Consider the following 27,122-nt stretch of genomic DNA (forward strand, 5'->3'; position numbering starts at 1 on the left):
AGAAAACCCAAATAACTAAAGACCTACATATATATATATATATATATATATATATATATATATATATATATATATATATATATATATATATATATATATATATATTTGTTTTCTGAGGTTTTCACGGGTGTTTGTATGTAGGTCTTTGGTTGTTCGGGTTTTCTCCATGTAAAATTGCAAGTGTCTTGGTGACGTTTGACGGTCTCATTCGTTATCTTCAGGCTTCAGCTTCGTGCTCATTGCTCCCAGAAGCACGAAGCTGAAGCCTGAAGATGACGAATGAGATTTCGTCGAAACGTCGCCAAGACACTTCCAATTTTACGTGGGAGAAAACCCAAATAACTAAAGACCTACATATATACATATACATATACATATACATATACATATACATACATACATAATATATATATATATATATATATATATATAGGTCTTTGGTTGTTCGGGTTTTCTCCATGTAAAATTGGAAGTGTCTTGGTGACGTTTGAAGTCTCATTCGTTATCTTCAGGCTTCAGCTTCGTGCTTCATTGCTCCCAGAAGCACGAAGCTGAAGCCTGAAGCCTGAAGATGATGAATGAGACTTCGTCGAAACGTTGCCAAGACATTTCCAATTTTACACGGGAGAAAACCCGAACAACCAAAGACCTACATATATATATATATATACACATACATACATCACACATACTGTATATCTACATAGAATATATCAAGTATGGTTCAAAATAAATAAAGTAAAATACAATAAAGTGAGACATTTGTTAAGTGACTTTTGCCCCATTTTATGAATTTTCTTGCCACATTTGTTAACTGAATCACTGCAGTTGTTAAGTTAGCAACATAGTTTTTAAGTGAATCTGCCTTCCCCATTGACTTTGCTTGTCAGAAGGTCACAAGAGGTGTTCACATGACCTGAAGGTACTGCAACTGTCAGAAATATGACAGTGTCTAAATTTGCCTAAATTTGTCTGTGTCTAAATTTTGATCATGGAGATATTGCAAGTTGTAAGTGTGAAAAATGGTCACAAGTCCCTTTTTTCAGTGCCATTGTGACTCTGGGCAGTCACTAAAATGAGCTGTTGTAAGTTGAGGACTTCATGTTATTTCCTAGCAAATCAGCCATTTTCTGCACTTTATTATTTTTCTTTTTATTTCTCAAAACTCATGCAGTTAAGCCTCCGTTAAGATTAATCTATCAAGTTTGCCATAAATCACTTTTTATTAAAAAAAAACTATCCAAACCCGGCCAAACCTTTCAATCATACACCCTTCAGTATGTTAACATGAACTAAAATAATAATTATCAAAAGAATGGGGTCCCTCACCATTAAAAGATTGCCTACTCCTGATACAGAGGATAATTGTTTCTTTATGGCCTACTTTTGTCAGTGTTCATCTTTTCCTGGCACAATATTCTATTTCCATACGGCGCTTAATGGACATTAGGACTTTTCTCCGTTTCTGTGGAAAGCTAAGCCGTGAACTCCAGTTAAATGTTCAACCTTTGCATTTTTATTTTTTTGGGTTCCCCCCCCCTTTTTTTTTTTCACAGGAACAGCATCTGTTTCAAACTGAACACTGATTGTGCATGCCAAAAAACCTGGGCTCAGCTGTATCCTCAGGAAACAGAATAAGAGAAGAGATTTTGCCCCAGGTGCTTCGGTTCACGCTGTGTTCCAAGTTTCATTCAGAAAGAAGTTTCCTCTTTCTTTCTTTCTCTTTCTTTCTTTCTTTCTTTCTTTCTTTCTTTCTTTCTTTCTTTCTTTCTTTTCTTTCCTTTTCCACATTCTGCTCATGCCATTTATTAATGCATAGAGATCATTGGGGGGGCAGCATCTGAATATACACAAAACAGAGAAGTATCTGTATGCAGAGATTTTTTTTTATGGCTCCTAATTTGGTTTTTGAAGTTTCTCAAAAAGCTGAATTAGATGTCAAGCCAGCTCGCCTGGATGGGCAGCATGCCATCTTACCTAGCTTGAATGCCAACAGGGCATGGCTGGTGCTCAGGATCATATGTGGCTCAAGTGAAGGACTGCCCAAATTTTGTCAGGCTCAGATCAAACTTCTCCTTTGGGGGACATATCAAGGACTTCCATCTCAAAACTCTACAAGCTCAAGATCAAAGTAAGGTAAAGGTTCCCCTCGCACATATGTGCTAGTTGTTCCCGACTCTAGGGGGCGGTGCTCACTCTGTTTCAAAGCCAAAGAGCCAGCGCTGTCCAAAGATGTCTCTGGGATCATGTGGCTGGCATGACTAAACGCCAAATGCGCACAGAACACTTACCTTCCCGCCAAAGGTGGTTCCTATTTTTCTACTTACATTTTTTACGTGCTTTCGAACTGCAAAGTTGGCAGAAGCTGGGACAAGTAACGGGAACTCACCCCGTTACGCAGCACTAGGGATTTGAACCGCTGAACTGGCGACCTTTTGATCGACCAGCTCAGAGTCTTAGCCACTCAGCCACTGCATCCCTCAGTACTCAGTACTCACCGTCTACTCATCAAAATAGAGTTAACCAAAATTATTTTCCAGATATGTATTTAATAGTGTCCCCATTGTTTCATTAAAAATTATAATCAAGCGAACATTTTGTAGGGCCCCTTGGGTGGCATGAGAGACTTTGGGAAAGCAACATATGAGACTCAGGTTGTACACTAATGCAACAGAAAGTGAAGAAAATGAATGGCTCGAATCAACAAATCCTTACAGTATGTCAACTACATGTTTGCTGGGGGCATATTAAAAGTTTCTCTTCTTTGGCATTTAGCCTAGCTAGCTGATAGCATCCAGATAAACTTGACATTTCTCAAAAAAAAAAAGAAGAAGAAGAAGAAGAAGCAAGAATCATACCTAGTTAGTACTTGGATAAGGGATTTCATGGAAACCTTCAGGCTGTAAACTGGATTGAAAAGTTGATAGACGAAGGCTGTGGCAATTCACTTCTGTAGCACTGCCAAGAAAATTGTGTAGACAAGGAGATATTGCCTTTACTTTTTCTTCTTTGACAATGATGAGAAAATGGTAATGATTATGTGATATCGGGGGTGAAATGCTCTAAAGTCTGCTACTGGTTTGCAGGCACTAAGAAGCCTTTTCTGAGTCTGCAAAGGTAAGTAGAACAGCGGGCGGGGGGGAACAGCTGTGCTGCGCGATTTAGATTCGTTAGAAAACAGGATTTAATACTGGCAAACCGGTAGTACAAAATGCTTAAAAAGTAAAAAAAAAAAAAAAGTTCTGACAATCAGCTGTGCAACAATCAGCTGTGCGGTGCAATAGTCGGAACTTTTTAAAAACTTTTTTTAGCATTCTTTTTACTATCAGTTCAGGCGAACTGGTAGCATTTGTTACTACCAGTTTGGGAGAATTAGCCAGAACCGGTAGCATTTCACCCGTGTGATATCTTTGAGACTGTGGTGTGCCTTGAAGTGTGACGTTTAGGGAAGGAAGGATTTGGGTTTTTAATTGGGAATGAGTCGAACTAATAGAGTTAACTTCATCTTTCTGCTCACTCTTTTGAGCTGAGAAAACTATTCAGATCTGACTTCAAGTTTCTATGGATATCAAACATTTACTTTTCAGATTCACCTTTCCAGTAAATAAATGTATCTTGATAAACATGCTGCTTATTATACAGAGGAAAGATAGCACTTAGCAATATCACTTAGACTTATATACCACCTCATAGTACTGTACAGCCCTCAAATGTAAATCACCCAAAAATGGTGATTTACAGAATCACCATTGCCCACAACAATCTGGGTCATCATTTTACCAACCTAGGAAGGATGGAAGGCTGAGTCAACCATGAGCCCGCTGAGGATCAAACTCCTGGCAATGGGGAGAGTCAACCTGCAATACTGCATTCTAACCACTGTGCCACCATGGCTCTTCCCCCAAAAAATATTTATTTATTTGCAAACTTTTATGTAGCTGCCCATCTTTTCACCAATTCTGGCCGACTCCCAATCAAACGTTAAAACAAGACATAAAATTGGACCGAAACTATAAAACTAAACAAATGAAAAACATTAAAAACAACAAAGACTGGCACCAAGTCAACATCGAACATGCTATTGTTCAATTATATGGGTCATAGGATTGTTCCAGTGGTGAAATGCACTTACTTTCACTACCGGTTCGGGAGTGTGAGAGCGTGCACCTCTTCTGCACATGTGCAGAGCCTTCTGTGCATGCGCAGAGGGCCAAAAATGGGACGTAATGATGTCCCAGTGGGTGGGCGAAGCCTCCCACCACCGGTGCTACTGGTTCACACGAGCCGGATAGATCGGGCTGGATTTCACCACTGGATTGTTCCCCAAGTGAATGCTGGAGTATACTACAAACTTTGTTACAGGATAACAAAAAAAGAAAAAGAAAAGAAAAGAAAAAGTCAAAATAGTGTCCATCACTGTAATCAAAATGTCACCCACTTTGGGGTTGCACATGTGAAGCACATTTTAAAAAAAACCCAAAAATGTCATTGACTACTTTGCTTTCCTGCACCCCTGCCATCATCAGTCATAGTTTACAAGCCGTTCTCATTGCACCAGCACAACAAGCTAAGCCAAGCCGAGCAAGCCATGAGGTAGCCTAACATGACATGCACGCATAATCACAGTGTCGACGGACATGAATTTGGGAGGCCTTCCAACCTGTGTGCTTCCCAGGAGCCACATGTTTCCAAAAATGGCTTCTACCTTCGGTGTGCCTCTCTAACGTTCCTTTCCTCCTCCGAGCAAAGCCTCTGGAACAGGCTCGTGACACTATCCTGGTCAGCTTTTTCCACTTACGGGGGCGACGGGTGGGTGGGGGAAACCACAACAAACCCAGACTTGATTTCCTGTTCAGTTGAACCATACATCACTGAGGTTCCCATCTGTGCCATTTGTCTGTGACAGAATGACAGGTGTCATTTATCACAGGCGCTTGTGGAAGCTGTGGGAAGGAGGATTGAAATTTTTTCTGGAAGCAGTCAGTGTCTAAAAGCTGCCAGATCATTAAAAAAGGGGCTTTCCAAAGAAAGCTGTGTGTAATGTGATTGCACTTACCATCCACGACAGGCTGAGAGAAAGAAGAAACATTTTTAAAAGATCGAGTGAGCCAAAGTTTTTGCCAAGGGCATTTAAAAAAAAAAAGAAGACAACGACGACTGTGAAGCAAATGCTGAGGTCTTGTTGTTTTGTTGGTTCTTCCCCGCCTTTTTTTTATTATTATTTTTAAAAAGAGGGTGGGAGAATTCTCTTTCAATCTGTACATGACATATACACCTTTGAGACATTTCAGCTGTATTACCAGCGAGGAAACCCAAACAGGAAGCTCTTTTAACAACTTTTTTTTTTTTTTGCACATCGCATATTATTTAGGGCACTGTAACAGACTTTTCTGGGCATGTATTTCTTTGGAGCATAATGACTTGAAAACTGCATAGGGAGAAGCTAACAGGAACAGGAAAACCTATTTGGTCTGCAGCTGAAACGCCTAATAAATCAAAGGGCAGAACGGAGACCTAATACAAGGCCCCTTTTCAAAGAGTCGTTTACAACATCCTGTTTGCATAAGGAGTTTTAAACCCCCCCCCCACCATCTTAATTTCACTACCTTCCGTTATGCTTGGGGGGGGGGCAGGGGTGGTGGAGGTGAAAGCTTCTAAATCCAGGGCAGCAGATTTAAATAAAATAAAATAAAACAAAGTCTACTTTTCAACAACAAATTGACGGTTATTAAGAGGCCCATTTGCAGCAAACACATTGTAATATGTTTCAGTTGTATTATTTTCAGAGTCTACGGAAAGGGCCACGAGATTTGAGTCTTGCAAGAGACTGATGTGGTATCAAGCCTGCTGGAAAACCTTGCATAAAAAGAGCTCGGCAGAAGCGATGGTTTGCTGTTTGGAAGCAAAAGCTGTTTCGGTTTGTTGTATTGGGATAATTCGCCTCTCATTTATCCATCGCTTTGAACCAGAGCAGAAGGCCTTGTAAAACAATGATCGCAGCAGAAGGAAAGCTGAAATTTCAAACAGCTCTTAAAAAAAAAACACCAATGAGAACGTAATGTACAATTCCCCAGATTTCATTGGGGGGGGGGGAGGAAAAAATCACAGCATTTTTTTAAAATTTAAAGCACAGGGGAAAAGAGTTTTCTAATCTATATGTCTGTACAGTTTTAAAGCCTGTTTGTGCATGCTGTATGAGAAGGAACCTGAACTAACTAAACATTTTATTTTATTTTTGGTAAAAAAAAAATAACTCCAACGCATCCAGTTCTCTGCTGCATAACAGCCTTTGGGAAAAAGTCAACTTGTCTTGACCTCAGCAGATAAAAAATTATTTTGTAAATAATTCCTGGACACATGCAGCCCAACTGCCATCTGGTTGGTCTTTGAACTATCTTGACCTATTTGTTGGTGGTTTTGTTGTGTGTAGCCTCATTTATTTAGAGGAATTCCTTCCTCCCCCCCCCCCCCAACCTCCTTTCCAAAAAGCTCATTCTCATTTGATTGCAGGGAGCAATTACTTTTTCTTTTGCAAAGTTAAAATAGCAGATCTAAAATAGTGGGCATTATTTCATCTGGGGGTTGCGGGGGGAAGAACACCAATCAGATTTTGGATGGAGGATGACTAGGAAACTTCGGGGCTCTAACATAGACTAGGAAATTGAACATCCATCCCAAAAGAAAGCAGTGAAAAATACCTTTCTATTAGTACTGCAGAGAAAGTGTTAAGTACAGTAACTTGGATCTTGTGGGTGTTGTAATCTTAGGACATCTGGAGGGAACTACCTTGATAAAGGAGGCAATAAATCCTTAAATCAATCAAGGACCAGCAACTTTTTTATTTATATCTCACCTTTATTATTTTTTTATTAAAAAAAAACCCCTCAAGGGAGCAAAGATACCTAATACTCCTATTTTCTCCACCACCACAACTCTGTGAGATGGGTTGGGCTGAGAGAAAGTGACCAGTCAAAGGTCACCCAGCTAGCTTTCATGTCTAAACTAGAACTAGAATTCACAGTCTCCTGGTTTCTAACCTGGGGCCTTAACTACTTGACAATTGCAAAACACACACACAATTGCAAAACACACACACACACACACACACACATACTATATGAAAAGTAGAAACAAGAGAATTCCAGGGATCATAATTACAGAACCTTAAAGGTAAAGGTTCCCCTTGCACATATGTGCTAGTCGTTTTCGACTCTAGGGGCGGCGCTCATCTCCGTTTCAAAGCCGAAGAGCCAGCACTGTCCGAAAACGTCTCCGTGGTCATGTGGCCAGCATGAATAAACACCAAAGGCGCACAGAATGCTTTTACCTTCCCACCAAAGGTGGTCCCTATTTTTCTGCTTGCCTTTTTTACGTGCTTTCGAACTGCTAGGTTGGCAGAAGCTGGGACAAATAACGGGAGCTCACCCTGTTACGTGGCACTAGGGATTCAAACCGCTGAACTGCCGACCTTCCGATTGACAAGCTCAGCAACTTATCCACTGAGCCACCATGTCCCTTTACAGAATTTTAACATATGTTAAAAGGCATATAGCAAGCCGGTTATTTGATCCAGGTACTTATGGAAGGGATTAGAGATACCAATTAATTGTAAAAGTGATGATGCTAGGTGATGTAATCATTACACATTTTCTCATGGGCACTCATTTATGTGCAGACTTTTCTTCCAAGCATTGCAAGCCTGAGCATTGTTTTTCTTCACCATCATAATTGAGTCTTTTATTGAAATACAAGTTTGATTCCTGGGATTTGGGGGGAAAAAAAAGAGAGACAGAGACAGAGAGACACACACACACACACACACACAGAGAGAGAGAGAGAGAGAGAGAGAGAGAGAGAGAGAGAGCAGACACGAATTTAAAGCAAAAAGAATCACGCCTTGACGGTATTGGTATTGTCTTTCAGCCGAAGATCGTCAAATGCGCTACACTAAAGTTAAGATAGCTGCTTTCCTCTGGCACTTTCTTTACAGACATCTGGAACTTTGGTCTCAATGTTTTTGTTTGTAAGTAGACGGGGTCAAGATAATGCTTTAAATGTCACCTCCCCGGTGCCAGGTAGACATTGCTGTTTCCAACCTTTTACACTGGAAGAAAGCAGAATGAAACGAAGCCTCAATTCCGTAGAAATGATTTGATAACAGTTTTCAGGGGGGGGGGCAGGGAAGGGGCTGCTGTGGCAGGAGCCACCCTTTTACTTGCAGCAAACTGCACCTGTATTACTGTTTCTCTTGGTTTGAAGGCTTACCTGTGATGTATTTCCCATGGGCCTCCGGGAGGGGGGGAAAAAAGATATGGAAAACTGATGAATCGTTATAGGCTTGTAAATCTCAAGGGAAACAACAGATGGCAAAATGCATTGAAGTCTAGCTTTCTGTCCAGTCCTGGGCATTGGAGTTGGAAATTTATTTGTTTTTCAGCCAAATGATTATTGGTGCTGTGAGGTACAAACCGGCCTCTTTATTTCTGAAAGTCTTTCCATTTGATCACATATGGAATGTGCTTTCTGCAAAACTTTCACTGATATATAAGCATTTTCTATCATAAATCTAAAGTGTCTTAACGTTTCTCACTCCAAACTACAAAAATCTTTCCAGGCATCATAAGTCTGTCCTAATTGGCACATGACTGCATTTTCTTGTTCCTTTCCTTTCCTTTCCTTTCCTTTCCTTTCCTTTCCTTTCCTTTCCTTTCCTTTCCTTTCTTCTTTTTTCCTTTCCTCTTTTCCTTTCTTTTTTATTTCCTGATAATTACTCCCGGCTGACTGCTTCAGACACTTTATTTCTGCAGATATGTAAACAGAAAATTGGTTAGATTCATAATATACAGGATTAACACGGTTTAAACATGAGAAAGTGTTAATTTCCATAAATCCAGGGGAAAGATTCCATTTCCTTAACAGCGAGAATTTTAACATTGGTTACTGAGGACTAGCAACCTGATTTGCTTGTTTGTGACAGAGAGCTCTATTTTCTTGGTCATCACATGGGGAGGTTTCTTGAGTTTCCAAATAAAAACTCAAGTTTACATAGGAGAAAGGCGGTAGCTAAGATTCTTGGATGTTTGCAATGCATTTCTTACTGAAGAAACAAGTTTCTTCCAGTTTAAATATCGGCATGAAAAATGACTTGCCTCATCAGCATGTTGTGTAAATATTAAAGAAAGCCATTTCCTCTATATATTTTATTTTAGTTTCTAGTAATAGTGCCCAGAATATTTTATGTGTCAGTTTTGCAGGTCGTTCATTCAGACCCACTTTTCCCTATATCCATATTGCTGGTGGGTTTCTTTTTTTAAATTAAAACATCAGCCAAAAAAAAAATCAAATTTAAATATGTTTTTAAAGTCATATTTTTCTTTCAAAATCTATACTTCTAAATGGATTTTATCTAAACACATCTTTCAAAGTGAGAACTGAATCGCAAAGCTTAAGAGAGATGCAAATTCTGAAGAATAACGATACTCTTAATTTGCATTTTATTCTGGGAAGTGTGGAAATGATGTTTCATTTCAAAGTGTGGACAGTATAAAAAATATCTTGTGCAGCTCTATCTTGTTTCCCTCCAACATACATGGATGCACACACTCGCATACACATTCACACACACGAACATAAAAAATACCGATTAACTTCTAGTCGACCTATCATTAGATTATTTTTCTCTGCAGAAGCTAATCAGAAGTTTTGGATTGAGAAAAATTCAGACTTTTTTCTGATACAGCTGATCTTTGTTTGCTCTGATTTTACTAATACAGCTAAACTTTGCTTGTTCTGATTTCACTTAACACAGTGATTATTTACTTGGGAGTTATTGTCTCAGTTTGGAGCCATGCAAATCTGCTCACAGTTTTCTCAATAATAGCCTTTAAACATACCTTTTGCCCTCCTTTAATGTTACAGTTATTCTTTCAAAAGCCGTATAGGGTTTATGTGGCAAACTTAATAAATCTCTGATGTTTATCTAATTATATAAATATTTTGCTTTTCTTTCTGGAAGCAAAGACCATTCTTCTGAAGTGCAAAATGGCATACAGACAGCTTTATATTAAGCTTGCAAGAGAATGGAACATAAATATGTCCTTATACAATTTGGAAAAAAAAATCAGGTTTAAAGCAATTGAAGTCATTAACTATGAATACAGGCTGCAATTTGGAGTGGTGGGCATTCCACATTTTAGCATGATTCTGCTTAAAATTTTGTCCTATATCTGAGGAGATCCATACTCAAATCCCTCCTCATCATTGGGAGAGTGCTGTCCAATGACAACTGAACACAGCAATCGATTTTACAGGGTTGTGTAATAAGGAAAAAAATTAAGGAAGGGATGCTGTGTATATTGCCTTCAGCTCCTGGAGGAGAATTTATTTATTTTATTTTATTTTATTTATTTATTTATTTGTCAAACACGTATAAGTTAACAGATATAAGTATAAACATGATTATGAATACAGGATAAGGATACAAATAAATGGGGACAGTAGAACAGGGACGGTAAGCATATTGGTGCGCTTATGCACGCCCCTTACAGATCTCTTAGGAATGGGGTGAGGTCAACAGTGCCGGTGAATAGCGCAGGCTGGTAAAGCCTGTTATTAAGAACACAAAGCCTGCAATTACTGCAGGTTCAAGACCGGCCCAAGGTTGACTCAGCCTTCCATCCTTTATAAGGTAGGTAAAATGAGGACCCAGATTGTTGGGGGGGCAATAAGTTGACTTTGTAAAAATATACAAATAGAATGAGACTATTGCCTTATACACTGTAAGCCGCCCTGAGTCTTCGGAGAAGGGCGGGGTATAAATGTAAACAAAAAAAACAAACAAACCAGTAGACAGTCTAAGGTTAAAGTTTTGGGGGTTTGGGGAAGAAACCACAGAGTCAGGTAGTGCATTCCAGGCATTGACCACTCTGTTGCTGAAGTCATATTTCCTGCAATCAAGTTTGGAGCAGTTTACCTTAACTTTGTATCTATTGTTTGCCCATGTATTATTGTGGTTGAAGCTGAAGTAGTCATTGACAGGTAGGATGTTGTAGTGGATAATTTTGTCTTCTAAGCTTAGGTCAGACCATAGGCGGCGTAGTTCTAGGTTTTCCAGATCCAAAATTTCAAGCCTGGTGGCATAAGGTATTCTATTGCGAGCAGAGGAGTGAAGGACTCTTCTTGTGAATTACCTCTAGGTAAAGGTAAAGGTAAAGTTTCCCCTGCACATGCATATTAGTCATTCCTGACTCTAGGGGGCAGTGCTCATCTCCGTTTCAAAGCCGAAGAGCCAGTGCTGTCCAAAGACGTCTCCAAAGACGTCATGTGGCTGGCATGACTAAACGCCGAAGGCGCACGGAACACTGTTACCTTCCCACCAAAGGTGGTCCCTATTTTTCTACTTGCATTTTTTACGTGCTTTCGAATTGCTAGGTTGGCAGAAGCTGGGACAAGTAACAGGAGCTCACTCCGTTACGCGGCACTAGGAAGTCGAACCACCGAACTGCCGACCTTTCTGATAGACAAGCTCAGCATCTTAGCTACTGTGCCACCGCATCCCAGAAATACCTCTGAACTTGCTCAATTGTATTAATGTCCGGTATACAATGCATTAATCCAGCCATTAATCAAATTAAACACACGTTGAGACAGAGTAGACACTTACGACTTTAGAACTAGATATGCAAGGTTATAATATCAGGATAACGTCAGAGCGGGTGAGAATGGAATTTCACAGCATTGTTTGGGTTTTCTGAGTGGGATGAAAGACACCTTCTGATGAGTCTACGTACCTATTTCAGTTTCAATTTTTGAATTTCTTTCAGTGGTGGGAAATCAAGTATGATTTTCAATGGTTTATTACATGGAGCCTGAGTTTCCAAATTAAAACTCACGTACAATGCTACATTTAGCATAAGGGAAAGGTAATAGCTAAGGTTCCACAGCGCAGTTCTTACTCTTTTGCAAAGATGTGCTTCGCGTGAAACATGGCTTGCTTGATCAGCCTGTTGGGTAACCATCAGAGAAAGCCATTTCCTCTGTCTATTTAACCACATAAAAGAGATGTTTGGTTGCATGTAGTGCTGTATTAGAAAGAAGTTGATCCAGGTACAAATTGTGGGTGATATATATAAAATGAAGGAAAGGATATTGTTTTTATATACCCACCCCTTAAGAATGTCAAAACTACAGATGCCAAAATCTAGTAATGAGAATTTCACTAAATGAAACCAAACTGTCGTCGTCGTCATCATCATCATCATCATCATAGTTGGAAGGGAACTATCATAGTTAGAAGGGAAATCTTCTAATCCAACCCCCTTCTCAAGCAGGAAACCTTATATCATTTCAGACAAGGGGCTGTCCAGTTTCTTCTTAAAAGCCTCCAGTGATGGAGCCCTCACAACCCTTGAAGTCAAGCTGTTCTACTGGTTTATTATTCTCACTGTCAGGAAATTTCTCCTTAGTTCTAGGTTGGTTCTGCCCTTGTTTAGTTTCTGTCTATTGTTTCTTGTTTTACCTTCTGGTGTTTTGGAAAATAAATCGACCCCATCTTCTTTGTGGCAGTCCTTCAGATATTGGAACACTGAACCCCTAGTTCTTTTTATCAGATTAGACATCCCCAATTCCTTCAACCATTCCTCATAAGTTTTAGCCTCCAGCCCTCTAATCAAGGGCAGCTAACATTTATGGAGAGGTATGCAATAAGTTTTTTATTGGGACATGGTGGCTCAGTGGCTAAGATGCTGAGCTTATCGATCGTAAATTCAGCAGTTCAGCGGTTCGAATCCCTAGTGCTGCGTAATGGGGTGAGCTCCCGTTACTTGTCCCAGCTTCTGCCAACCTAGCAGTTTGAAAGCTTGTAAAAAATGCAAGTAGAAAAATAGGGACCCCTTTTGGTGGGAAGGTAACAGCGTTTCTTCCGCCTTTGGGGTTGAGTCATGCCGGCCACATAATCATGGAGATGTCTTCAGACAGTGCTGGCTCTTCAGCTTTGAAATGGAGATGACCACTGCCCTCTAGAGTCGGGAATGACTAGCACATATTTGCCAGGGGAATCTTATTCCTTTATGCAGTAAGTTTGTAGAAAATGTTTTTATAATTGGTTAACTTCTTAAAATAAAACATAATTAATATCTATGCTATTTTAAAATATAATCTATTACTCACTGGTCAGAAGGCTGAAAGTTGGAGGTAAAGTTTTTGTTTATTTATTGATTGTGTGGCCAAGGGATTACTTCCTTAGTAGAACTGGACTACTGGCAGTTTTCATCCATGCAGTTTTCTTGACAATCATATAGCATTTGGGGTTGTTTTTTTCAGGATGCTTTTTCAATTTTTCAACTAATACCAAAGCCACCAAACTTTTCATTTCTAAATTTATATGCAGAATTTTTTCCTGGTCTTATTGTATGTTTTTCTAACAGGTTTTGATGAAGCTTAGATAGTTCGAATTCATTGTACGGATTTTATTTATTGCATATCTGATTGAATTAGTTTTCTGTTATGTATTCACATTTGCTTTTCTATTCCAGTAAGAGAGGAAATAGAGAAGGTTATTATGCCAAGCCTTTGTTATTTACAGTATATATAATGCTTCCTGTGTATACATGCTGTTCTCCAAGAAAAAAACAAGTTTCCATTTTAATTTTCACTACTCTGGAAGATCTTGAATAGTTACACAATAATATATAATATTTGCATAGATTTTGTGTGTGTTCGTATGTGTGCATGGAATTCATATATAGATAAAACATAACTAATATGTAGGGAATAGGGAAATAACTTTTTTTTTAAAAAATTGAAGGTGTTTTTTTAAAAAATAATAATAATAATGTCTATGTTAATATCTCTTCTGGCAATTGTTTCTGTCCATGAGGTATTCTCATTTTGAAATCTTGCTTTTATATCTTCCCATATCATTTCCCCTTCCCCCCACCCAAATCAGTGTTGAAGACTAGAAGAAGCGTATCTATAGGCACACAAAATCATCCAGTTTATTCAGGATATCTGAATCAACATCTTGGAGCTCACAATCTAACCGTAAACTTTTGTACTTCTTTCAATGTCACATACCTTGCAGGGTTGTTGTAAAGCTACAAGAGGGAAAACCACCTATAATGATCTTTAAATTAACTGGTGAGAAGAGAGTAACAAAAGCAGTAAAACAAATGAACACAATTCAGATTTAAAATACTTCATTTGGGCAAGAGCTTCCATTCCCCGTTAATATTTCAAAATAATCATGTAGAGATTGAGGGAGAAAATCTATTCGTGTTTCTGGATCAATTCATATGATCTACATAGCATAACACAGACTCTGGTAAGGCAAAGATAGATTGGCTTTTTAGAATATACTATTGTGTTGGACTACAATATTTGCAAAATGGCAGAGAGATAAGAAATGTCTTTACTTCATTTTTTAATGGCAGCCAATATCATTCATTCTTCCAAAAGAAATGAACCAAAATGAGGTTCACCTTCACTATCACTACAATTTTGACCAAAAGCTATATTGTTGGAGGGGGGGGAAGCATCAGAAACTTATAAGAGAGCTTTATAAAAGGGGAAAGATTCTAAATATTACAGTAGGCCATATATGTACCGATATAAATATAGCAATAGCACTTAGACTTATATAGAATAGAATTCTTTATTGGCCAAGTGTGATTGGATACACAAGGAATTTGATACCGCTTCATGGTGCTTTACAGCCCTCTCTATAAAAGCAGTTTACAGAGTCAGCATATTGCCCCCGACAATCTGGGTCCTCATTTTACCAACCTCAGATGGGTGGAAGGCTGAGTTAACCTTGAGCCGGTCAGGATTGAACTCCTGGCAGTGGGCAGAGTCAGCCTGCGATACTGCATTCTAACCACTGCACCACTTTATTAAAGAAAATGTTTCCCTTTTTTATTCCTAGAATTCTTTCTCCTGTTCCTTATCACTCTTTCCTTTCTATTTTTTTAAAACATTCTCTTTCTCTCGCTCTCGTTTTACAATTGACTATGTTCATATGATCATTTACTGTTATAAACACTACTACAGTACTTCAAAGAGATTAACTCGATTGGTGGGGGGGACTATGTGGGGTGGACAACGAAGGCCCGATAGGTCCTCATTTTACCAACCTCAGAAGGATGGAAGGCTGAGTCAACCTTGAACCAGTCAGGATTGAACTCCTGGCAGTGGGCAGAGTCAGCCTACGATACTGCATTCTAACCACTGCACCACCATGCCTGAGATATATATTAAAACAAATGCACACAAGAGGAGTTACAAAGTTTTGGCAAAGCCTTCATTGTCCACCCCACATAGTCCCCCCACCCAATCAAGTTAATCTCTTTGAAATACTGTAATAATGCTTATAATAGTAAATGATCCTAAACATAGTAAATTGTAAAGAGAGAGAGAGAGAGAGAGAGAAAGAAAGAGAAAGAAATAGAACATTTTTTAAAAAATGGAAAGGAAAGAGTGATAAGGAACAAGAAAAAGAATTCTAGGAATAAAAAAAGGAAACATTTTCTTTAATAAAGCCCCCTGGGATATTTCTTTTTTAAAAAGGTATCTAAAACTTAGAAAGAGGGAAGTCAGGCCTCCCCCCCCCCTCTCTTCTGCCAGTTTTACTGCAGTTTTTGCTCTGCCAAAATCTGACGCATTTCAAAATTCATGCACAGCTAGTCATTTTTGACAATTTGGAGCCCTTTCCCCCCCCCCCCCCCGTATAGTGCAGTATTTATAATGTTTCAGAAAGTGTGTCTTTGCATTATTTCTTTGTCTGACCTATACTTTTAGATAAAAGTATTTTTACACACCTGTACCCACATGCCAACCACTGGACATAGGTGAGAAGGAAAAAAAAGGAATTCTTTTCTTGTTGCAGATTAAATATGAAGAAAAATTTTTGAAGAAGAAAAAAAAAGCTAAATGCAGACGTCAGAGTTCTGTTAATGGTTTTGGCTCTTCAGGAAGGCACTATAACTGGAGTCAGCATAATTCAGGGTCACTGGAAACATATGTCAAATATTGGAATGGGACAGACTTGCTTAAAATGGGAACTGCAGCCACTCAACATTATTTTATTCTTATCCCTTTGTGTCTTGACATATTATATACTATCCAAGTCTTTGAGGTTTCAATATCTCTAATTGCACTGATTTTGGTGCAATCACTTCCAGATCTTTAACTAGAGTATTACTAAGATATCTTTGGTTAGTAGTTTCAAAAAGAAGGATACTTACAAACTCTGCTTTGTTCCTCTTTAAGTTTCCAGTAGGTAGATAGGTAGGCAGGCAGGTAGGTAGGTAGGTAGGAAGGAAGGAAGGAAGGAAGGAAGGAAGGAAGGAAGGAAGGAAGGAAGGAAAGAAGGAAGGAAGGAAGGAAGGAAGGAAGGATATTGAGCGGAACACATGAAAATGAACTTGAAAAACATAATTGAGAGGGGTATGATATTACTCTTCAAGAACCTGAAAGGGTGTCATGAAGAAGAGTGCTGTGATTTGTTCTGTACTAGTCTAAAATGCATGCATGCATTCATTCATTCATTCTCTCACTCTTTTACTCATTCCCTCACTCAGAAAATGTAGGTCATCTGCTCCCTTAACAACCTGTTTTAGAATAGAATAGAATTTTTTATTGGCCAAGTGTGATTGGACACACAAGGAATTTGTCTTGGTGCATATGCTCTCAGTGTACATAAAAGAAAAGATACCTTCATCAAGAATCATAAGGTACAACACTTAATGATAGTCATAGGGTACAAATAAGCAATCAGGAAACAATATCAATATAAATCATAAGGTACAAGCAACAAAGTTACAGTCATATAGTCATAAGTGGAAGGAGATGGGTAGTGGGAACGATGAAAGGATTAATAGTAGTGCAGACTTATAAATAGTTTGACACTGTTGAGGGAATTGTTTGTTTAGCAGAGTGATGGCATTGGGGAAGAAACTGTTTTTGTGTCTAATTGTCGGAGGTAAAAAAAATATGTCTAACAAGCATGAAGGAATAATACCCGCTTAGGGAATATGTAAAGCCAAGAATAGGGCTCCACCCGGAGTGATGGCATTCGGGAAGAAACTGTTTTTGTGTCTAATTGTTCTGGTGTGCAGTGCTCTGTAGTGTCGTTTTGAGGGTAGGAGTTGAAACAGTTTATGTCCAGGATGTGAGGGGTCTATAAATATTTTCACTGCTCTCTTTTTGACATGCAGTATACAGGTCCTCAATGGAAGGCAGGTTGGTAGCAATTGTTTTTTTCTGCAGTTCTAATTATCCTCTGAAGTCTGTGTCTGTCTTGTTGGGTTGCAGAACCAAACCAGGCAGTTATAGAGGTACAAATGACAGACTCAATAATTCCTCTGTAGAACTGGATCAGCAGCTCGGTGGACAGTTTGAGCTTTCAGAGTTGGGACAAAAAACTGCAAAAAACTTTTAAAAACTGCAAAAGAAACCAAACAGATAAAATTTTAGAACAAAAACCAACAATAGTCTTCTCTTGATAAGAGAGGGCCTAGATTCAATGTTCGTTGGAATTTATTTCATAATATGGTCTCAGTGGTAGATAAAGTTGAACGGCTTATTGATGTTAAACTCATTTGTGATATAATCTAAAACAGGAGTCTCCAACCTTGGCAACTTTAAGATTTGTGGACTTCAACTCACAGAGATCCTCAGCCAGCTTTACTGGGTGAGGAACTCTGGGAGCTGAAATCCACAAGTCTTAAAATTGCCAAGGTTGGAGACCCCTGATCTAAAACATGTACCCTGTGAATGATCAAAGAATGCAGCACACACTTTACAGAAGGAAGCAGACCTATATTTCCACTTCACACTCTTGCTTTGGGAAGAGCATTGAGTTAATTCATTTCATGCTCTCCTTTTAGGCATATGATGCAGGGGTGAAATGTAAAATTTGTTACTACCGGTTCTGTGGGCATGGCTTGGTGGGGGAGTAATGTGACTGGGTGGGCGTGGCCAACTTTTTTTTTTAACTTTTAAAAGCATTTTTTCGGCCGAAGAGGTTGTAAAAAATTGCTTTTAAAAGCCTGTGATGATCAGGCAACTCAGCTGGGATCGCCAGAGGAAAAAAGCTTTTAAAGGGTTCTAACGATCCCAGCTGAATTGCCTGATCGCCAGAACCTTTTAAAAGCATTTTTCTACAACTTCTTTTGCCGAAGAGGCTGTAAAAAAATGCTTTTAAAGGGTTCTGACGATCCCAGCTGAGCCCCCCCGATCATCAGAGGATTTTTTTTTTACTTTTAAAAGCATTTTTTCGGCCGAAGAAAAAATAATTTTAAAAGTAAAAAAAAACAACCCACTGATGATTGCGTGGCTCAGCTGGGGCAGGGCGGGGGGGTGGGCAGGGATTTTTGCTACCAGTTCTCCGAACCACCTGCCACCATTGCTACTGGATCGGGCAATCCGGTCCGAACCAGGAGCATTTCACTCCTGATATGATGTCACCACTATCTCCACCAGATTGGCCAAATAAACACAAAGGAGTTATTAAAATCAGTATTAAGGAAAGGTCCCACCGTTGCACTCTTTAAACTCGTGGAGAATTCATGCACTAGAGAATCATGAATAATCTTAAACTACAGAGTCCTGAGAGACTGTTCTGAATCTTAAATTATGAGGAAGAAGATTTTGGTTGGATATTAGGAGAAGCATCTTAACAATGAGAGCACTATGGCAATGGAACTAACGACTAAGATGGATGATGGGTTCTCCATAATTAGGTGTATGAAGTAGAGCAGTGTTTCTCAAACTTAACAACTTTAATATGTGTGGCCTGCTGGGGAATGCTGAGAATTGATATCTTAAAGTTGCTAAGGTTGAAAAACACTGTGGAAGAAGCTGGACACCTATCTGTCAAGGATGCTTTCATTTGGATTTCAGCAGTGAGATAAGAGTTGGATTTGATGGCCTAAATCCAAGCCTAGGTTCCGTGATCAGTTGTCTTGAAAAATTAGCCCTCATAATGCAGTCCCATAATGAATAAAGGAGAATATTTGTAGCTCAGGGTTGAAATGTGGAGTCCTTGGTGCTCTCTGAGCTTGGTTGTTTTCTTGCAGATGTTTCATTCCCCAAACTAGGTAACATCATCAGTACTGATGATGTTACCTAGTTTGGGGAATGAAACATCTGCAAGAAAACAACCAAGCTCAGAGAGTACCAGGGATACCTCTTAAGACACACAATGAATATTGCTGGCTACATGTAAAGAAATTGATGGAGCTCTTGTCTGTACAAGAAGTTATGGAACATTCCATGTTCCAAGTCTGGAGCATAATTTCTTTCAATTTTACTAAATAGTACAAACCATAAACTTCTCATAGGGTATGTCCTTGAGGTAGACAGTGCAGCATTACCTTTTATTTTTTATTTATTTTATTTACTTATTTTGTCACAACATCATATAAAAAAGATTATATAGTATATAAACATATATATGAGTAAATATTGGGAGGTATAAGCATCTATATATATATATAGGAAGAAGAAAAGAAAAACAATAGAACAGGAACGGTAGGCACGTTTGTGCGCTTATGCACGCCCCTTATGGTCCTCTTAGGAATGGGGTGAGGTCCATAGTAGAAAGTTTTTGGTTAAAGCTTTTAGGATTATGAGAAGAGACGACAGAGTCAGGTAAAGTATTCCAAGCACTGATGATTCTGTTACAGAAGTCATATTTTCTGCAATCTAGATTAAACGATTATTACTCTGTTGGGCAAATAATTTAACCAAGCTCTTGCCACCTGACCAATTTTACCCCATTGGTGGAACTATTTTGATTGTCCAAAACAAAAGTCTCTGATGACAGTGAGTAACAAGCATTTTCAACCATTTTTTGAACAGGTTTTACCCTGGTCGTCTTCTTTTTTCACCCAGAAATCCAGCAAATGAAATTAACGAAGTATGACAAAAGCAGAAAAAATTGTCTACTGCTGCTTCCTTGGTCACAATTGTGGAACACACCTCAGGGGTTAAAATAGTAATTCAGACATGCAGGTGTGAGCGAATGAGCCATCTAATAAATAATTAAGAATTAATTTTCCACCACATTTTATCTTTCCTTTTATTTTATTTTTCTGTATTCCTTCTCTCTCTTCTCTTATGTTTCTGTTGGCTATTTTGTCAGCATCTCTGAAATTAATCAAGCAGCGTAACCAAAGCACAATGCTACAAAACACAAAGGGCTTTTCCTGGTGGAATGCGGATGTTCTGCCACTCCTGATATATTAGCTTGTCCCTCCATTAAAAAAACAAAAACAAACCCAGCCTATTTAATGGATGGTAGCTATAGTTCAACTAGCTTGCCTCTGAAATTACTAAAGCTGTTCAGACATAGATCCTTCCATTTCTGAGCACCAAAATCTTTGTTTCATACATCTCCAATATAATATATTTGCAATTTTGTGTCATGTAAGATTGTCACAGGACAAGACATGAACCAGTGGAAGCCACTAATACATGGCATGATGCGGTGCCTGTGTTTTACCTTGTCAAGTTTTAGATATACATTTATTTTTATTTTTCAAAAATTTAGCTAAAGAAAGAAAGGCACTTTTTCCTCCCCACAGGCAGAGATCTACTTTTGAATGAAAGGCCCTCTCTTCCTCTCTCTTGGAAACTGACAGGTGCCCCTATTTGCTGACAATTAAAATTAAATTTGTATTGAAGAGAGCAGGTGGCAGTAGGCTACTCAGTGGCTACTGTGCCTTCTAGGGCTTCCTTATTTTTAATGCTCCAAGGAAGGAAGTAATGTGGTTAACTATTTGCCTGGGGCAAGAAAGATTCAGCTCCTGGCACACAATTAAAATTGTGTTTTGCCCAATTGGGCAAGTAATGGGATCAGCAAAAGTTAAGGAGTATCTTGTGCCTCAAATCTGTTCCACTGGAGGAATAAATCGGCAAGGGAGTTAATTTGCTTGACGATTGACTCAGAGATGCAGCATTGCTTCTGCAGATTGCACTCTCCACTATTCAGGAAAGTTGGAAAGGGTTTGTCTGAATTGGCCTTACCCCGTTACGAGGGGTCCTTGGTGCCATCTGAGCTTGGTTGCTTTCTTGCAGACTGTTCACAATCCAAACTAGGTAACATCATCCACTTACATCAAAGCAATAAGGACTTGGAAAGCTTTTACCTGCTACCAGCCAAATAAGTTTGCAGTTTGCCCAGATGATTCAATAAAGTTGAGTCCAGAAAGTTTGATTCTGTTAGTCCCTTTAGGTTTCCCAGCAACTACCCTCTTCATTAGAGTTGAGTGACATGGCTGACAGTCTATAATGCCATCAGCTTTTTCTGAGGTCATTAGCTAAAGAGCTAGATTGACCTTCAGTCTTGGATCTCTGCAAAAGGCCAGGCAATTCCAGGCAACAAAGTTGTTTTGGCTTCTTTCAAGATCAATAAAAGTTGGGTATAGGAATTAATGTTCAAATTGCAGAGAGGATCTGTTGTCATTCTCTTTCATCCAAATCCTTTAGCAGCTCCTCCTCCTCCTCCTCCTCCTCCTCCTCCTCCTCCTCCTCCTCCTCCATCTTCATCTTCATCTTCTTTAGTGATTGGTAATCATAGCTGTGTGGTCTGCAGTCCTTAAAATATAAGGAAGTGCACGGTTTTGGAAAATTAGAGATATTCCTTTGCCCTTATCCTGTTACGTGTGTGCAGCTTTGTACTACTGCACTCAGGGGAGCATCTGGGATCAAATATTTGGGACATCACTCAGGAGGCCTTCCAGATGGATTTTAGAGCATGAAGAGGCAAGATAAAGCAGAATGTGTGGAGTAAACACAATCAGACATATTGCCATCTACAGAGAGAATAGACTAGAATAGAATTTATTGGCCAAGTGTGATTGGACACACAAGGAATTTGTCTTGGTGCATATGCTCTCAGTGTACACAAAAGAAAAGATACCTTCATCAAGGTATAACACTTATAATAATGATAGTCATAGGGTACAAATTTTAATACAATGATACAACACTTATTGATAGTCATAGGCTACAAATAAGCAATCAGGAAACAATATCAGTATAAATCGTAAGGATAAAGCAACAAAGTTACAGTCATAAGTGGAAGGAGATGGGTGATGGGAACGATGAGAAGATTAATAGTAGTGCAGACTTAGTAAATAGTTTGACAGTGTTGAGGGAATTATTTGTTTAGCAGAGTGATGATGTTCAGGAAAAAACTGTTCTTGTGTCTAGTTGTTCTGGTGTGCAGTGCTCTATAGCGTCGTTTTGAGGGCAGGAGATGAAACAGTTTAAGTCCAGGATATGAGGGATCTGAAAATATTTTCACAGCCCTCTTTTTGATTCATGCAGTATAAAGGTCCTCAATGGAAGGCAGGTTGGTAGCCATTGTTTTTTCTGCAGTTCTAATTATCCTCTGAAGTCTGTGTCTTTCTTATTGGGTTGCAGAACCAAACCAGACAGTAATAGAGGTGCAGATGACAGACTCAATAATTCCTCTGTAGAACTGGATCCGCAGCTCCTTGGGCAGTTTGAGCTTTTTGAGTTGGCGCAGAAAGAACATTCTTTGTTGTGCTTTTTTGATGACATTTTTGATGTTAGCTGTCCATTTTAGATCTTGCGATATGGTAGAACCCAGAAATTTGAAGACCTTCCTGGAAAGTAAATATTAGCCAGATCTGTATCAGGTCTAATCACCAGAAGTGGTGAACAGTCTAATTTTCCAACCATCTCCTTTGTTCAGAAGAATTTCATACATCTCCTGCAGTCATTGCACTGTTTACTCCAGAGTCTCCTTTAATATTATGTATTCCTTGGACTAACACACACACACACACACACACACAATATTTGGACTTACAATATGCAGACAAAAAAGTTTTCTAGGCCCGAGTATGGACAGAGGTTATAATAAGGTATCACGACAAAGTAAAAATGGTAGCCACAATGTTGTGATGGAAGATCCACCTAGCAGAATTTTGATCACACTGTCATGGCCTCCATCATGTCAAATGATCTAGGTGCCAAAGCCCACTGCAACTACATAGCAAAAAAGGCTCTAAGAGTTGTAAACCTAATCTTGCGTAGCTTCTTTTCCAAAAACACTACACTACTAACCAGAGCATATAAAACATTTGCTAGACCAATTCTAGAATACAGCTCGTCTGTCTGGAACCCTCACCACATCTCTGACATCAATACAATTGAACATGTCCAGAAATATTTTACAAGAAGAGTTCTCCATTCCTCTGAAAACAACAAAATACCTTATCCCACCAGACTTGAAATCCTAGGCTTAGAAAACTTGGAACTCCGTCGCCTTCGACAAGACCTAAGTTTAACTCATAGAATCATCTATTGTAATGTCCTTCCTGTTAAAGACTACTTCAGCTTTAATTGCAATAATACAAGAGCAACCAATAGATTTAAACTTAATGTCAACCGCCTTAATCTAAATTGCAGAAAATATGACTTCTGTAACAGAATCATCAGTGCTTGGAATACTTTACCTGACTCTGTGGTCTCTTCCCATAATCCCAAAAGCTTTAACCAAAAACTTTCTACTATTGACCTCACCCCATTCCTAAGAGGACCATAAGGGGCGTGCATAAGCGTACAAACGTGCCTACCATTCCTGTCCTATTGTTTTTCTTTTCTTCTTCCTATATATATATATATATATGCTTATACCTCCTAATATTTACTCATATATATGTTTATATACTATATAATCTTTTTGTATGATACTTACATATATTGTTGTGACAAAATAAATAAATAAATAAATAATCATTTTGACCGTAATCTACAGATACTAGATGCAGTACAATTATTGCATAGCAGGTTCTACAGTACAATGATTTATAACTAAAGCAGTGCCCAAAGCCAACCACAAAACAAGTTGAAAAAAACAATATGTTTTCTGAAATTTAAAGTAAATGTGTGTGCGTAACTATGCACTGTCCAAATACAGCCGTGATCTGTCATCATTTATGAAGCTAAAACAAAACTCCAGGTCATTAGTCTAGGAACATCTCTGAAATGATTCAATTACAATATCCTTCCCCTCCCCCCCTTGAGTCTTTTAACACATTTATCAAATTGACTAAGAACTGTTAGCGGGCGGGGGGGGGGAATACAAGAATATTTTCATCTGGCATTACTGCTCACAGGCTAGTAAAGAAGTGTGTGACTGATCTTGATAGCTGAGTAAACTTAGCAATAGTCTTTTGCCCTTTGAAGCCAGCAATTTCTCTCTCCTCCCCCCACATTGTTCATGTATCCTGATGAGGATCCCTCTGATAAATGAGGGTAACCTTTTCGTCTTTGTCCCTTTGGCTTCATACCTGCAATGATTTTAAAGGTAGTTGTAAGTCTGAACATAGGTCTCTATAGAAGACTTTTAATCTTTCTTTCTTTGTTTGTTTTTCTCTCTTTCTCTCTTTCTCACTGGTTCTTTCTCACTGGTTCTTTCTCATTCTATTTCTTCCTCTAACTTCTTTCACTCTCTTTCTCAGACTTTTTCCTTCCTTCTTTCTTTCTTTCTTTCTTTCTTTCTTTCTTTCTTTCTTTCTTTCTTTCTTTCTTTCTTTCTTTCTTCTTTCTCTCCCTCCCTCTCTTTCTCTCTCTCTCTCTTTCCTTCTTTTCCTTCCTTCCTTCATTCCTCCCTCCCTTCCTTTTTTCTTTCTTTCTTTCCTTCCCTCTTTCTTTCTCATTCTTTTTTCTCTCTTTCTCACTCTGTTTCTTTCTCACTCTTTCTTTCTCATTCTCTTTCTTCCTCTATCTTCTTTCACTCTCTTTCTCAGCCTCTTTCCTTCCTTCCTTCATTCCTCCCTCCCTTCCTTTTTTCTTTCTTTCTTTCCTTCCCTCTTTCTTTCTCATTCTTTTTTCTCTCTTTCTCACTCTGTTTCTTTCTCACTCTTTCTTTCTCATTCTCTTTCTTCCTCTATCTTCTTTCACTCTCTCTTTCTCAGCCTCTTTCCCTTCCTTCCTTCCTTCCTTCCTTCCTTCCTTCCTTCCTTCCTTCCTTCCTTCCTTCCTTCTTTCTCTTTCTCTCATCTGCTGACCATGTTGGGATAAAAGAGGCTGGTACTAAATGATGAGCATTTTATAGCAAGAAGGTTGAAACTATTGGTATTTATGAAAAAGCAATGGTACGATACTGAGAAAAAGCAGATTGTCAATACTATAATTAGAGAATGCTGGTAGGAAGTTCAATATTTGGAAAGGTGATTAAGGAAAAAGTGAGGCACATATACAGCTGAATAAATATCTAGATTAAAAATACCTCTCTCACACCTATCATTTTGCAGATCTTTGCAAAATCCAGAACCCTTTTAAACTCTCTTATTGAAAGAGAGAATGGGGAGAAATTAAAGGGGCAGAGGCTTAACTTAACAAACAATCCACATACGTAGGCATCCACCCTGCTATAATTATGCAACTTGGATTTTAGACACTAAGGCTCATCTCTTACTTAAATGTATCTGTGTACTTTAATGGGGAACATTTAGCTATGTTTTTATTAATGCAGAAACATTAAGGCACCAAGCTGGAATGTGAAAGCCTTAAAGGCCTGTTTCAAACAAAACCTGTCATAAAATGTGCTCTGAAGCGTGTCCCCTTTAAGAGATTCAAGAATTAAATGTTCCCGTATGTGAATTTTATTTTGTACAGCACATTTGCTTTATGGCTACAATTAAGTTAGATGTGCCGATAACAATGTCTGCTTTCCATTTTAGATCGCGCATTTCAGACAGTGTGCATTGTTTTATTATCTAATCCACATGCTTTTAATTGCAATTATGGTCCCTTATGAGTCCCCTGGGAGGGCATGATTGCAATTAAAAATGTAATTTAAATGTTAATTAATTACATTCATTTTCTAAACTGGGAAAATTTCATTTATTATTTTCATGTGTTGTGCACTTATCCTAAATGCATTACCTTCTAAATGTTCCCCCTCCCAAATTAAGTGTTATGTTTATAAAACAGGGTGTTTAATACCCTTTAAAATTTTGTTAGACTGTTTATACAAATGATTAATTTAAATTAATTGAATCTTAGCTCTGTGTGAAATCTATACGTGCCACAAAGAGCTGAAGGAGGATACACCTTCGTAGTTTCCCAATGTTCTTTGGCTATAAGGCACCAAATAGTAAGCCAGAATTGCTATTAGTAAGTACGTTCTGATGAGAACTTCTTAAAAGAAGGAAGGGGTGCTCCAAAATCTAGTTTTGCAGCAAATCCATAAAGCTATATAGATTACAAGCTTTCATAAGTCACATAAAAAGGGTCACAAAAGCAAAGCTAACCTTCTTAGGTGTATAATTGTAGTCAGCACCACAAAATTTCAATCTGTCATTGCATCCTTTTTTTCCCAACCTTCATATGAATTCACTTAGTCACATCGAACGAGCCATGCTGACTCTAGATAAAAATCCAAATACAAGTCCATATGAGTGATAGCTTTTTTGGGCCAACTGAAAATTTATAACTGCAGGCTTAGGGGTTTTCTCAGAACTTTTCCTCCTGCAAAGTTGAATGCCCTATATAACCCTGGCTATTTTGGACTTGTTATTTTGAATTTTTGAATTCGGGACTGATATTTTATGATAAGTAATCATTCTGGAGCAGAACAGCTTTCCTTCAGTGCAGTGTTTCTCAACCTTAGCAACTTTAAGCTGTGTGGACTTCAACTTCCAGAATTCCTTAGCCAATGTGCTGGAGAACTATTCGTTATCTATGTTGGATGGGGAATTTTGGGAGTTGAAAGTCCACATAAATTTATTTATTTATTTTTTTATTTTATTTTATTAGATTTTTATACCGCCCTTCTCCCGAAGGACTCAGGGCGGTGTACAGCCAAAAGATAAAAACCCAATATATATACAATTAAAACAAAAAATTTAAAACAGAGCACATTACAAAAGTGGCCGACATTAAAAATTTAAAATTTAAAACTCTAAAATAATAAAACCCCAATTAAAATTTAATAAAACTGTTAAGCCAGTCCCGCTTGAATAAATAAGTGTGTTTTCAGCTCACGGCGAAAGGTCCGAAGATTGGCGTAGGCCAGGGGGAAGTTCGTTCCAGAGCGTAGGAGCTCCAACAGAGAAGGCCCTTCCCCTGGGGGCTGCCAGCCG

At 38.6% G+C, this 27,122-nt stretch overlaps 1 protein-coding gene and 1 long non-coding RNA gene across 5 annotated transcripts in view; one reads left to right on the top strand and one right to left on the bottom strand.

Moving 5' to 3' along the window:
* The window catches only part of TSHZ2 (teashirt zinc finger homeobox 2), a 474,179-nt gene that overhangs the window by 190,146 nt on the left and 256,911 nt on the right, over window positions 1-27,122 (top strand). The window lies entirely within an intron of this gene.
* The window catches only part of LOC131194811 (uncharacterized), a 56,034-nt gene continuing 45,234 nt past the window's right edge, over window positions 16,323-27,122 (bottom strand). The window contains exon 5 of the long non-coding RNA XR_009154313.1: window positions 16,323-17,417. This is a non-coding gene — a long non-coding RNA (uncharacterized LOC131194811). The remainder of the gene's footprint in view (window positions 17,418-27,122) is intronic.

Source organism: Ahaetulla prasina, chromosome 3 (assembly GCF_028640845.1).
Source record: "Ahaetulla prasina isolate Xishuangbanna chromosome 3, ASM2864084v1, whole genome shotgun sequence".
NCBI classification, from domain to species: domain Eukaryota; kingdom Metazoa; phylum Chordata; class Lepidosauria; order Squamata; family Colubridae; genus Ahaetulla; species Ahaetulla prasina.